Source organism: Lonchura striata, chromosome 33 (assembly GCF_046129695.1).
Source record: "Lonchura striata isolate bLonStr1 chromosome 33, bLonStr1.mat, whole genome shotgun sequence".
NCBI lineage: Eukaryota > Metazoa > Chordata > Aves > Passeriformes > Estrildidae > Lonchura > Lonchura striata.
In genome coordinates, this window is record NC_134635.1 from 4,510,040 (window position 1) to 4,522,228 (window position 12,189).

Consider the following 12,189-nt stretch of genomic DNA (forward strand, 5'->3'; position numbering starts at 1 on the left):
TTGAGGTGGGGACAACTTCGGTGTGGGGTCCATCCTTCGATATAAGGATTTTTTCCAGTCAGGGCCAGGGGCCCAGGGCCAGGGGCCCCTGGGCACATCCTTTTTCCATTTTCCCTGGGAAAGAAAACTCAGCAGTCCAGGTTCCTGATGTCAGTTTGTAGGGCTCCCTTGGGTCTATCAGGGCAGCACAAGTTTGAGGTGGGGACAACTTCAGTGTGGGGTCCATCCTTCGATATAAGGATTTTTTGCAGTCAGGGCCAGGGGCCCCTGGGCACAACCTTTGGCCATTTTACCTGGGAAAGAAAACAAAGCAGTCCAGGTTCCTGATGTCAGTTTGTAGGGCTCCCTTGGGTCTATCAGGGCAGCACAAGTTTGAGGTGGAGACAATTTCGGTGTGGGGTCCATCCTTCGATATAAGGATTTTTTGAAGTGAGGCCCCAGCCCAGGGCCAGGGGCCCCTGGGCACATCCTTTTTCCATTTTCCCTGGGAAAGAAAACTCAGCAGTCCAGGTTCCTGATGTCAGTTTGTAGGGCTCCCTTGGGTCTATCAGGGCAGCACAAGTTTGAGGTGGGGACAACTTCGGTGTGGGGTCCATCCTTCGATATAAGGATTTTTTGCAGTCAGGGCCAGGGGCCCAGGGCCAGGGGCCCCTGGGCACATCCTTTTTCCATTTTCCCTGGGAAAGAAAACTCAGCAGTCCAGGTTCCTGATGTCAGTTTGTAGGGCTCCCTTGGGTCTATCAGGGCAGCACAAGTTTGAGGTGGGGACAACTTCGGTGTGGGGTCCATCCTTCGATATAAGGATATTTTGCAGTCAGGGCCAGGGGCCCCTGGGCACATCCTTTTTCCATTTTCCCTGGGAAAGAAAACTCAGCAGTCCAGGTTCCTGATGTCAGTTTGTAGGGCTCCCTTGGGTCTATCAGGGCAGCACAAGTTTGAGGTGGGGACATCTTTGGTGTGGGGTCCATCCTTCGATATAAGGATTCTTTGCAGAGAGGCCCAGCCCAGGGCCAGGGGACACTGGGCACATCCTTTTTCCATTTTCCCTGGGAAAGAAAACTCAGCAGTCCAGGTTCCTGATGTCAGTTTGTAGGGCTCCCTTGGGTCTATCAGGGCAGCACAAGTTTGAGGTGGGGACAACTTCGGTGTGGGGTCCATCCTTCGATATAAGGATTTTTTGCAGTCAGGGCCAGGGGCCCAGGGCCAGGGGCCCCTGGGCACATCCTTTTTCCATTTTCCCTGGGAAAGAAAACTCAGCAGTCCAGGTTCCTGATGTCAGTTTGTAGGGCTCCCTTGGGTCTATCAGGGCAGCACAAGTTTGAGGTGGGGACAACTTCGGTGTGGGGTCCATCCTTCGATATAAGGATATTTTGCAGTCAGGGCCAGGGGACCCTGGGCACATCCTTTTTCCATTTTCCCTGGGAAAGAAAACTCAGCAGTCCAGGTTCCTGATGTCACTTTGTAGGGCTACCTTGGGTCTCTCAGGGCAGCACAAGTTTGAGGTGGAGACAACTTCGGTGTGGGGTCCATCCTTCGATATAAGGATTTTTTGTAGTGAGGCCCAGCCCAGGGCCAGGGGCCCCTGGGCACATCCTTTTTCCATTTTCCCTGGGAAAGAAAACTCAGCAGTCCAGGTTCCTGATGTCAGTTTGTAGGGCTCCCTTGGGTCTATCAGGGCAGCACAAGTTTGAGGTGGGGACAACTTCGGTGTGGGGTCCATCCTTCGATATAAGGATTTTTTGCAGTCAGGGCCAGGGGCCCCTGGGCACATCCTTTTTCCATTTTCCCTGGGAAAGAAAACTCAGCAGTCCAGGTTCCTGATGTCAGTTTGTAGAGCTCCCTTGGGTCTATCAGGGTAGCACAAGTTTGAGGTGGGGACATCTTCGGTGTGGGCTCCATCCTTCGATATAAGGATTTTTTGAAGTGAGGCCCCAGCCCAGGGCCAGGGGCCCCTGGGCACATCCTTTTTCCATTTTCCCTGGGAAAGAAAACTCAGCAGTCCCGGTTCCTGATGTCAGTTTGTAGGGCTCCCTTGGGTCTATCAGGGCAGCACAAGTTTGAGGTGGGGACAACTTCAGTGTGGGGTCCATCCTTCGATATAAGGATTTTTTGCAGTCAGGGCCAGGGGCCCCTGGGCACAATCTTTGGCCATTTTACCTGGGAAAGAAAACTCAGCAGTCCAGGTTCCTGATGTCAGTTTGTAGGGCTCCCTTGGGTGTATCAGGGCAGCAGAGGTTTGAGGTGGGGACAACTTCGGTGTGGGGACCATCCTTCGATATAAGGATATTTTGCAGTCAGGGCTAGGGGCCCCTGGGCACAACCTTTGGCCATTTTCCCTGGGAAAGAAAACTCAGCAGTCCAGGTTCCTGATGTCAGTTTGTAGGGCTCCCTTGGGTCTATCAGGGCAGCACAAGTTTGAGGTGGGGACAAATTCGGTGTGGGGTCCATCCTTCGATAGAAGGATTTTTTGCAGTCGGGGCCAGGGGCCCCTGGGCACATCCTTTTTCCATTTTCCCTGGGAAAGAAAACTCAGCAGTCCAGGTTCCTGATGTCAGTTTGTAGGGCTCCCTTGGGTCTATCAGGGCAGCACAAGTTTGAGGTGGGGACAACTTCGGTGTGGGCTCCATTCTTCGATGTAAGGATTTTTTGTAGTGAGGCCCCAGCCCAGGGCCAGGGGCCCCTGGGCACATCCTTTTTCCATTTTCCCTGGGAAAGAAAACTCAGCAGTCCAGGTTCCTGATGTCAGTTTGTAGGGCTCCCTTGGGTCTATCAGGGCAGCACAAGTTTGAGGTGGGGACAACTTCAGTGTGGGGTCCATCCTTCGATATAAGGATTTTTTGCAGTCAGGGCCAGGGGCCCCTGGGCACAATCTTTGGCCATTTTACCTGGGAAAGAAAACTCAGCAGTCCAGGTTCCTGATGTCAGTTTGTAGGGCTCCCTTGGGTGTATCAGGGCAGCAGAGGTTTGAGGTGGGGACAACTTCGGTGTGGGGACCATCCTTCGATATAAGGATTTTTTGCAGTCAGGGCTAGGGGCCCCTGGGCACAACCTTTGGCCATTTTCCCTGGGAAAGAAAACTCAGCAGTCCAGGTTCCTGATGTCAGTTTGTAGGGCTCCCTTGGGTCTATCAGAGCAGCACAAGTTTGAGGTGGGGACAAATTTGGTGTGGGGTCCATCCTTCGATATAAGGATTTTTTGCAGTCGGGGCCAGGGGCCCCTGGGCACATCCTTTTTCCATTTTCCCTGGGAAAGAAAACTCAGCAGTCCAGGTTCCTGATGTCAGTTTGTAGGGCTCCCTTGGGTCTATCAGGGCAGCACAAGTTTGAGGTGGGGACAACTTCGGTGTGGGGTCCATCCTTCGATATAAGGATTTTTTGTAGTGAGGCCCCAGCCCAGGGCCAGAGGCCCCTGGGCACATCCTTTTTCCATTTTCCCTGGGAAAGAAAACTCAGCAGTCCAGGTTCCTGATGTCAGTTTGTAGGGCTCCCTTGGGCCTATCAGGGCAGCACAAGTTTGAGGTGGGGACAACTTCGGTGTGGGGTCCATCCTTCGATATAAGGATTTTTTGCAGTCAGGGCCAGGGGCCCCTGGGCACATCCTTTTTCCATTTTCCCTGGGAAAGAAAACTCAGCAGTCCAGGTTCCTGATGTCAGTTTGTAGAGCTCCCTTGGGTCTATCAGGGCAGCACAAGTTTGAGGTGGGGACAACTTGGGTGTGGGCTCCATCCTTCGATATAAGGATTTTTTGCAGTCAGGGCCAGGGGCCCAGGGCCAGGGGCCCCTGGGCACATCCTTTTTCCATTTTCCCTGGGAAAGAAAACTCAGCAGTCCAGGTTCCTGATGTCAGTTTGTAGGGCTCCCTTGGGTCTATCAGGGCAGCACAAGTTTGAGGTGGGGACAACTTCAGTGTGGGGTCCATCCTTCGATATAAGGATTTTTTGCAGTCAGGGCCAGGGGCCCCTGGGCACAACCTTTGGCCATTTTACCTGGGAAAGAAAACAAAGCAGTCCAGGTTCCTGATGTCAGTTTGTAGGGCTCCCTTGGGTCTATCAGGGCAGCACAAGTTTGAGGTGGGGACAAATTTGGTGTGGGGTCCATCCTTCGATATAAGGATTTTTTGCAGTCGGGGCCAGGGGCCCCTGGGCACATCCTTTTTCCATTTTCCCTGGGAAAGAAAACTCAGCAGTCCAGGTTCCTGATGTCAGTTTGTAGGGCTCCCTTGGGTCTATCAGGGCAGCACAAGTTTGAGGTGGGGACAACTTCGGTGTGGGGTCCATCCTTCGATATAAGGATTTTTTGTAGTGAGGCCCCAGCCCAGGGCCAGAGGCCCCTGGGCACATCCTTTTTCCATTTTCCCTGGGAAAGAAAACTCAGCAGTCCAGGTTCCTGATGTCAGTTTGTAGGGCTCCCTTGGGTCTATCAGGGCAGCACAAGTTTGAGGTGGGGACAACTTTGGTGTGGGGTCCATCCTTCGATATAAGGATTTTTTGCAGTCAGGGCCAGGGGCCCCTGGGCACAATCTTTGGCCATTTTACCTGGGAAAGAAAACTCAGCAGTCCAGGTTCCTGATGTCAGTTTGTAGAGCTCCCTTGGGTCTATCAGGGCAGCACAAGTTTGAGGTGGGGACAACTTCGGTGTGGGGTCCATCCTTCGATATAAGGATTTTTTGCAGTCAGGGCCAGGGGCCCAGGGCCAGGGGCCCCTGGGCACATCCTTTTTCCATTTTCCCTGGGAAAGAAAACTCAGCAGTCCAGGTTCCTGATGTCAGTTTGTAGGGCTCCCTTGGGTCTATCAGGGCAGCACAAGTTTGAGGTGGGGACAACTTCAGTGTGGGGTCCATCCTTCGATATAAGGATTTTTTGCAGTCAGGGCCAGGGGCCCCTGGGCACAACCTTTGGCCATTTTACCTGGGAAAGAAAACAAAGCAGTCCAGGTTCCTGATGTCAGTTTGTAGGGCTACCTTGGGTCTATCAGGGCAGCACAAGTTTGAGGTGGAGACAATTTCGGTGTGGGGTCCATCCTTCGATATAAGGATTTTTTGAAGTGAGGCCCCAGCCCAGGGCCAGGGGCCCCTGGGCACATCCTTTTTCCATTTTCCCTGGGAAAGAAAACTCAGCAGTCCAGGTTCCTGATGTCAGTTTGTAGGGCTCCCTTGGGTCTATCAGGGCAGCACAAGTTTGAGGTGGGGACAACTTCGGTGTGGGGTCCATCCTTCGATATAAGGATTTTTTGCAGTCAGGGCCAGGGGCCCAGGGCCAGGGGCCCCTGGGCACATCCTTTTTCCATTTTCCCTGGGAAAGAAAACTCAGCAGTCCAGGTTCCTGATGTCAGTTTGTAGGGCTCCCTTGGGTCTATCAGGGCAGCACAAGTTTGAGGTGGGGACAACTTCGGTGTGGGGTCCATCCTTCGATATAAGGATATTTTGCAGTCAGGGCCAGGGGCCCCTGGGCACATCCTTTTTCCATTTTCCCTGGGAAAGAAAACTCAGCAGTCCAGGTTCCTGATGTCAGTTTGTAGGGCTACCTTGGGTCTATCAGGGCAGCACAAGTTTGAGGTGGAGACAACTTCGGTGTGGGGTCCATCCTTCGATATAAGGATTTTTTGTAGTGAGGCCCAGCCCAGGGCCAGGGGCCCCTGGGCACATCCTTTTTCCATTTTCCCTGGGAAAGAAAACTCAGCAGTCCAGGTTCCTGATGTCAGTTTGTAGGGTTCCCTTGGGTCTAACAGGGCAGCACAAGTTTGAGGTGGGGACAACTTCGGTGTGGGGTCCATCCTTCGATATAAGGATTTTTTGCAGTCAGGGCCAGGGGCCCCTGGGCACATCCTTTTTCCATTTTCCCTGGGAAAGAAAACTCAGCAGTCCAGGTTCCTGATGTCAGTTTGTAGGGTTCCCTTAGGTCTATCAGGGCAGCACAACTTTGAGGTGGGGACAACTTCGGTGTGGGGTCCATCCTTCGATATAAGGATTTTTTGCAGTCAGGGCAAGGGCCCCCTGGGCACATCCTTTTTCCATTTTCCCTGGGAAAGAAAACTCAGCAGTCCAGGTTCCTGATGTCAGTTTGTAGGGCTCCCTTGGGTCTATCAGGGCAGCACAAGTTTGAGGTGGGGACATCTTTGGTGTGGGGTCCATCCTTCGATATAAGGATTCTTTGCAGAGAGGCCCAGCCCAGGGCCAGGGGACACTGGGCACATCCTTTTTCCATTTTCCCTGGGAAAGAAAACTCAGCAGTCCAGGTTCCTGATGTCAGTTTGTAGGGCTCCCTTGGGTCTATCAGGGCAGCACAAGTTTGAGGTGGGGACAACTTCGGTGTGGGGTCCATCCTTCGATATAAGGATTTTTTGCAGTCAGGGCCAGGGGCCCAGGGCCAGGGGCCCCTGGGCACATCCTTTTTCCATTTTCCCTGGGAAAGAAAACTCAGCAGTCCAGGTTCCTGATGTCAGTTTGTAGGGCTCCCTTGGGTCTATCAGGGCAGCACAAGTTTGAGGTGGGGACAACTTCGGTGTGGGGTCCATCCTTCGATATAAGGATTTTTTGCAGTCAGGGCCAGGGGCCCAGGGCCAGGGGCCCCTGGGCACATCCTTTTTCCATTTTCCCTGGGAAAGAAAACTCAGCAGTCCAGGTTCCTGATGTCAGTTTGTAGGGCTCCCTTGGGTCTATCAGGGCAGCACAAGTTTGAGGTGGGGACAACTTCGGTGTGGGGTCCATCCTTAGATATAAGGATATTTTGCAGTCAGGGCCAGGGGCCCCTGGGCACATCCTTTTTCCATTTTCCCTGGGAAAGAAAACTCAGCAGTCCAGGTTCCTGATGTCACTTTGTAGGGCTACCTTGGGTCTATCAGGGCAGCACAAGTTTGAGGTGGAGACAACTTCGGTGTGGGGTCCATCCTTCGATATAAGGATTTTTTGTAGTGAGGCCCAGCCCAGGGCCAGGGGCCCTTGGGCACATCCTTTTTCCATTTTCCCTGGGAAAGAAAACTCAGCAGTCCAGGTTCCTGATGTCAGTTTGTAGGGTTCCCTTGGGTCTAACAGGGCAGCACAAGTTTGAGGTGGGGACAACATCGGTGTGGGGTCCATCCTTCAATATAAGGATTTTTTGCAGTCAGGGCCAGGGGCCCCTGGGCACATCCTTTTTCCATTTTCCCTGGGAAAGAAAACTCAGCAGTCCAGGTTCCTGATGTCAGTTTGTAGGGCTCCCTTAGGTCTATTAGGGCAGCACAAATTTGAGGTGGGGAAAACTTCAGTGTGGAGTCCATCCTTCGATATAAGGATTTTTTGCAGTCAGGGCCAGGGGCCCCTGGGCACATCCTTTTTCCATTTTCCCTGGGAAAGAAAACTCAGCAGTCCAGGTTCCTGATGTCAGTTTGTAGGGCTCCCTTGGGTCTATCAGGGCAGCACAAGTTTGAGGTGGGGACAACTTCAGTGTGGGGTCCATCCTTCGATATAAGGATTTTTTGCAGTCAGGGCCAGGGGCCCCTGGGCACAACCTTTGGCCATTTTACCTGGGAAAGAAAACTCAGCAGTCCAGGTTCCTGATGTCAGTTTGTAGGGCTCCCTTGGGTCTATCAGGGCAGCACAAGTTTGAGGTGGAGACAATTTCGGTGTGGGGTCCATCCTTCGATATAAGGATTTTTTGTAGTGAGGCCCCAGCCCAGGGCCAGGGGCCCCTGGGCACATCCTTTTTCCATTTTCCCTGGGAAAGAAAACTCAGCAGTCCAGGTTCCTGATGTCAGTTTGTAGGGCTCCCTTAGGTCTATTAGGGCAGCACAAGTTTGAGGTGGGGACAACTTCAGTGTGGGGTCCATCCTTCGATATAAGGATTTTTTGCAGTCAGGGCCAGGGGCCCCTGGGCACATCCTTTTTCCATTTTCCCTGGGAAAGAAAACTCAGCAGTCCAGGTTCCTGATGTCAGTTTGTAGGGCTCCCTTGGGTCTATCAGGGCAGCACAAATTTTAGAAGCGGAACACTTCGCTGTGGGGTCCATCCTTCGATATAAGGATTTTTTGCAGTGAGTCCCCAGCCCAGGGCCAGGGGCCCCAGGGCACATCCGTTTTCCATATTCCCTGGGAAAGAAAACTCAGCAGTCCAGGTTCCTGATGTCAGTTTGTAGGGCTCCCTTGGGTGTATCAGGGCAGCAGAGGTTTGAGGTGGGGACAACTTCGGTGTGGGGACCATCCTTCGATATAAGGATTTTTTGCAGTCAGGGCTAGGGGCCCCTGGGCACAACCTTTGGCCATTTTCCCTGGGAAAGAAAACTCAGCAGTCCAGGTTCCTGATGTCAGTTTGTAGGGCTCCCTTGGGTCTATCAGGGCAGCACAAGTTTGAGGTGGGGACAAATTCGGTGTGGGGTCCATCCTTCGATAGAAGGATTTTTTGCAGTCGGGGCCAGGGGCCCCTGGGCACATCCTTTTTCCATTTTCCCTGGGAAAGAAAACTCAGCAGTCCAGGTTCCTGATGTCAGTTTGTAGGGCTCCCTTGGGTCTATCAGGGCAGCACAAGTTTGAGGTGGGGACAACTTCGGTGTGGGCTCCATTCTTCGATATAAGGATTTTTTGTAGTGAGGCCCCAGCCCAGGGCCAGGGGCCCCTGGGCACATCCTTTTTCCATTTTCCCTGGGAAAGAAAACTCAGCAGTCCAGGTTCCTGATGTCAGTTGGTAGGGCTCCCTTGGGTCTATCAGGGCAGCACAAGTTTGAGGTGGGGACAACTTCGGTGTGGGCTCCATCCTTCGATATAAGGATTTTTTGAAGTGAGGCCCCAGCCCAGGGCCAGGGGCCCCTGGGCACATCCTTTTTCCATTATCCCTGGGAAAGAAAACTCAGCAGTCCAGGTTCCTGATGTCAGTTTGTAGGGCTCCCTTGGGTCTATCAGGGCAGCACAAGTTTGAGGTGGGGACAACTTCAGTGTGGGGTCCATCCTTCGATATAAGGATTTTTTGCAGTCAGGGCCAGGGGCCCCTGGGCACAATCTTTGGCCATTTTACCTGGGAAAGAAAACTCAGCAGTCCAGGTTCCTGATGTCAGTTTGTAGGGCTCCCTTGGGTGTATCAGGGCAGCAGAGGTTTGAGGTGGGGACAACTTCGGTGTGGGGACCATCCTTCGATATAAGGATTTTTTGCAGTCAGGGCTAGGGGCCCCTGGGCACAACCTTTGGCCATTTTCCCTGGGAAAGAAAACTCAGCAGTCCAGGTTCCTGATGTCAGTTTGTAGGGCTCCCTTGGGTCTATCAGAGCAGCACAAGTTTGAGGTGGGGACAAATTTGGTGTGGGGTCCATCCTTCGATATAAGGATTTTTTGCAGTCGGGGCCAGGGGCCCCTGGGCACATCCTTTTTCCATTTTCCCTGGGAAAGAAAACTCAGCAGTCCAGGTTCCTGATGTCAGTTTGTAGGGCTCCCTTGGGTCTATCAGGGCAGCACAAGTTTGAGGTGGGGACAACTTCGGTGTGGGGTCCATCCTTCGATATAAGGATTTTTTGCAGTCAGGGCCAGGGGCCCCTGGGCACAACCTTTGGCCATTTTACCTGGGAAAGAAAACAAAGCAGTCCAGGTTCCTGATGTCAGTTTGTAGGGCTCCCTTGGGTCTATCAGGGCAGCACAAGTTTGAGGTGGAGACAATTTCGGTGTGGGGTCCATCCTTCGATATAAGGATTTTTTGAAGTGAGGCCCCAGCCCAGGGCCAGGGGCCCCTGGGCACATCCTTTTTCCATTTTCCCTGGGAAAGAAAACTCAGCAGTCCAGGTTCCTGATGTCAGTTTGTAGGGCTCCCTTGGGTCTATCAGGGCAGCACAAGTTTGAGGTGGGGACAACTTCGGTGTGGGGTCCATCCTTCGATATAAGGATTTTTTGCAGTCAGGGCCAGGGGCCCAGGGCCAGGGGCCCCTGGGCACATCCTTTTTCCATTTTCCCTGGGAAAGAAAACTCAGCAGTCCAGGTTCCTGATGTCAGTTTGTAGGGCTCCCTTGGGTCTATCAGGGCAGCACAAGTTTGAGGTGGGGACAACTTCGGTGTGGGGTCCATCCTTCGATATAAGGATATTTTGCAGTCAGGGCCAGGGGCCCCTGGGCACATCCTTTTTCCATTTTCCCTGGGAAAGAAAACTCAGCAGTCCAGGTTCCTGATGTCAGTTTGTAGGGCTCCCTTGGGTCTATCAGGGCAGCACAAGTTTGAGGTGGGGACATCTTTGGTGTGGGGTCCATCCTTCGATATAAGGATTCTTTGCAGAGAGGCCCAGCCCAGGGCCAGGGGACACTGGGCACATCCTTTTTCCATTTTCCCTGGGAAAGAAAACTCAGCAGTCCAGGTTCCTGATGTCAGTTTGTAGGGCTCCCTTGGGTCTATCAGGGCAGCACAAGTTTGAGGTGGGGACAACTTTGGTGTGGGGTCCATCCTTCGATATAAGGATTTTTTGCAGTCAGGGCCAGGGGCCCAGGGCCAGGGGCCCCTGGGCACATCCTTTTTCCATTTTCCCTGGGAAAGAAAACTCAGCAGTCCAGGTTCCTGATGTCAGTTTGTAGGGCTCCCTTGGGTCTATCAGGGCAGCACAAGTTTGAGGTGGGGACAACTTCGGTGTGGGGTCCATCCTTCGATATAAGGATATTTTGCAGTCAGGGCCAGGGGACCCTGGGCACATCCTTTTTCCATTTTCCCTGGGAAAGAAAACTCAGCAGTCCAGGTTCCTGATGTCACTTTGTAGGGCTACCTTGGGTCTCTCAGGGCAGCACAAGTTTGAGGTGGAGACAACTTCGGTGTGGGGTCCATCCTTCGATATAAGGATTTTTTGTAGTGAGGCCCAGCCCAGGGCCAGGGGCCCCTGGGCACATCCTTTTTCCATTTTCCCTGGGAAAGAAAACTCAGCAGTCCAGGTTCCTGATGTCAGTTTGTAGGGTTCCCTTGGGTCTAACAGGGCAGCACAAGTTTGAGGTGGGGACAACATCGGTGTGGGGTCCATCCTTCAATATAAGGATTTTTTGCAGTCAGGGCCAGGGGCCCCTGGGCACATCCTTTTTCCATTTTCCCTGGGAAAGAAAACTCAGCAGTCCAGGTTCCTGATGTCAGTTTGTAGGGCAACCTTAGGTCTATTAGGGCAGCACAAATTTGAGGTGGGGAAAACTTCAGTGTGGAGTCCATCCTTCGATATAAGGATTTTTTGCAGTCAGGGCCAGGGGCCCCTGGGCACATCCTTTTTCCATTTTCCCTGGGAAAGAAAACTCAGCAGTCCAGGTTCCTGATGTCACTTTGTAGGGCTACCTTGGGTCTATCAGGGCAGCACAAGTTTGAGGTGGAGACAACTTCGGTGTGGGCTCCATCCTTCGATATAAGGATTTTTTGTAGTGAGGCCCCAGCCCAGGGCCAGGGGCCCCTGGGCACATCCTTTTTCCATTTTCCCTGGGAAAGAAAACTCAGCAGTCCAGGTTCCTGATGTCAGTTTGTAGGGCTCCCTTAGGTCTATTAGGGCAGCACAAGTTTGAGGTGGGGACAACTTCAGTGTGGGGTCCATCCTTCGATATAAGGATTTTTTGCAGTCAGGGCCAGGGGCCCCTGGGCACATCCTTTTTCCATTTTCCCTGGGAAAGAAAACTCAGCAGTCCAGGTTCCTGATGTCAGTTTGTAGGGCTCCCTTGGGTCTATCAGGGCAGCACAAATTTTAGAAGCGGAACACTTCGCTGTGGGGTCCATCCTTCGATATAAGGATTTTTTGCAGTGAGTCCCCAGCCCAGGGCCAGGGGCCCCTGGGCACATCCGTTTTCCATTTTCCCTGGGAAAGAAAACTCAGCAGTCCAGGTTCCTGATGTCAGTTTGTAGGGCTCCCTTGGGTGTATCAGGGCAGCAGAGGTTTGAGGTGGGGACAACTTCGGTGTGGGGACCATCCTTCGATATAAGGATTTTTTGCAGTCAGGGCTAGGGGCCCCTGGGCACAACCTTTGGCCATTTTCCCTGGGAAAGAAAACTCAGCAGTCCAGGTTCCTGATGTCAGTTTGTAGGGCTCCCTTGGGTCTATCAGGGCAGCACAAGTTTGAGGTGGGGACAAATTCGGTGTGGGGTCCATCCTTCGATAGAAGGATTTTTTGCAGTCGGGGCCAGGGGCCCCTGGGCACATCCTTTTTCCATTTTCCCTGGGAAAGAAAACTCAGCAGTCCAGGTTCCTGATGTCAGTTTGTAGGGCTCCCTTGGGTCTATCAGGGCAGCACAAGTTT